General features: G+C 31.2%; 1 long non-coding RNA gene across 1 annotated transcript; it reads left to right on the top strand.

Moving 5' to 3' along the window:
- The first annotated feature begins 375 nt into the window (after positions 1–375).
- On the top strand, positions 376–1,948 carry LOC118492509. Its single transcript, XR_004894117.1, has 2 exons — positions 376–499; positions 1,519–1,948. It is a non-coding gene; the product is annotated as an uncharacterized LOC118492509 (long non-coding RNA).
- Positions 1,949–2,277: the final 329 nt, after the last annotated feature.

Genomic DNA, 2,277 nt, shown 5'->3' with positions numbered 1-2,277 from the left:
TATTAGAGTTTGAATATGGTGTTTTAGTAATATTCATTCTATTATTTGTGAGTTTTAGGTGTGTTTTATGCCTGAAATTATTGTGTTTTATGACTTTTTACACTTTTTAGGAAAAACACACTTTCCGTAGGATCCCCACTCTATATATATATATATATATATAGAGTAGGGATCAAGAGTGAACCATGTTTAGATAGTGAACAAAAACGAACAGATCCTGGCCGTTGGATGATGAAATCTTGATTATAGGATTTAGTGGCAGTTTTGTAATTCTTATATATTACATGTTTTTTAATTAAATAGTATGAGGGCTAGTTAGTCATTTTCATTCGTTCAGTTATTAGTAGATCAAATCACAAATCAAATTAAACCCTCATCTCATTCTCTCTCTCTCTCTAGAAGTTAAAGAAGCGGCATCATCTCGTTCTCTCTCTCTATAACTAAAGAAGTGATGACTATTATCCTTACGATTGTGATTCTCTTCATGTGATGTATCAAGGTATGAATTTTATGTGTATTTTGATTTTGGCAATTCTCTGTGTTCATCTGATTGTGTACAGTTCAACATTTGTTCCTTTTTTCATGTAAAAGTTAGGGTTTTAGGGTTCATCCGATTTAACAGGAAGTCTCTGTTTTAAACATATTTAAAAAAAACAGTAGGAAACACATTGTTGTTTGTTAGTTTATTTTTTCACATTTTGTAAAAGGGGCTTGTGTTTGATAAGGTTCATAAACAAATTTATGCCTTGTTTACACATATCTATGCTTGTGTTGAAGAGATTGCTTATTAGTTGCTAGTTTGTTGTAGTGATTCATCATGGATAATATGTCACTATACACAGGTATATAATTATATAAAAATTACAGATACACATGTGTATGAACTATTATATAATAGTTTTGGTGTTTTGTTTCAAATTGGATTAATGTTTGGTTCTACAAATATGTATAATGTTATCTGATGTTGCTTTAGGATGTTGATTCGATTATACACATATGTATACTCTGTTTTTGGATTTATTCGATTATACATATGTATACTGTTTTGTTGTTCTTATATGTATAAACACCTTGTCTATTAATTAACTGTTAGTATAGTAGTTGATTTATTCGGATTTTGTGAAAGGGGTGAGTTTACGCTAGGATTCATACACATATGTATACTCTGTTTTTTGGGCACATATGTATACTCTGTTTTTTGGGTTTATTCGATTATACACATATGTATGCTCTGTTTTTTGGGGTTTATTCGATTATACACATATGTATGCTCTGTTTTTTGGGTTTATTCGATTATACACATACGTATACTGTTTTCTTGTTCTTATGTGTATAAACCCTTGTGTTGTAAGAGAGTGATCATGTGCTACTAGTTTAATGTGTTGTTTCAAAGTGGAAAAGACGCCATTATACACATACGTATAAAGAAAATCTTATGTCTAATACACATCTTATTTAGAACTGGGTTATCGTTGGAACTATCTGAAATCTAATGCTTAGTGTTTTGTTTTTTATTAGTGAAGTTCAGCATCCGAAAGGGGTGGAGTTTGAAAGGGCAAATCCATACAGGTTGGATATTGATTCTGCGACCACTAAAAACGATGCTGACTTTGGTGTGTTCACCATCCGGTACATGAAAACGTGGATGGGAGTAACAAAGGAAAAATTCCATAGTTTTTTTCCTCTTACACGAACGGAAAAGAAATCCAAACTCACTCTTCTACGGAAAAAATATGCAACTCGGATTGTGACATCGAATGCGAATAAACACCGTGATAGAATCATCCAAGAAGCGAATGAATATGCAAAGACTAGGCTGTCTTTTTTATTAAGAATTTTGTTCATATTTGGTCAAAGATAGTTTGTTAGTATTATGCATGAACTAATTGTGTAGATGTTTATTCTCAAAAACCTATTTTGTATGTTTATTTGAATTTAGTTAGGGTTATGTATGAACTAAACGTTTGTTGGTGTGCTTTTTGATGTTTTTGTTTTATTGTATTTAGGTTACATAAACTAGATATAGATGTGCATTCTTTATAAATTTGAAAGCGTGTGTTAGTATAGGATTTACATATGTGTAAGAATCATTAAGACACATGTGTAACGAACAACGCTTATATACATATGTGAACTTTATTTCAGATTCGGTTTGATAGACCCGATAGACGTCGTTATGCAATGATGTACGAACGGAAACCACATTAACCTTAATTCACATATGCGTATCACTTAATATATTACATCAGTGTATTGGACGTATACAAATAATGTTAA

This window comes from Helianthus annuus, chromosome 5 (genome assembly GCF_002127325.2).
Source record: "Helianthus annuus cultivar XRQ/B chromosome 5, HanXRQr2.0-SUNRISE, whole genome shotgun sequence".
Classification (NCBI taxonomy): domain Eukaryota; kingdom Viridiplantae; phylum Streptophyta; class Magnoliopsida; order Asterales; family Asteraceae; genus Helianthus; species Helianthus annuus.
Note: the sequence above shows the minus strand (reverse complement) of the source record. Positions and strands in the feature narration are given on the sequence as shown.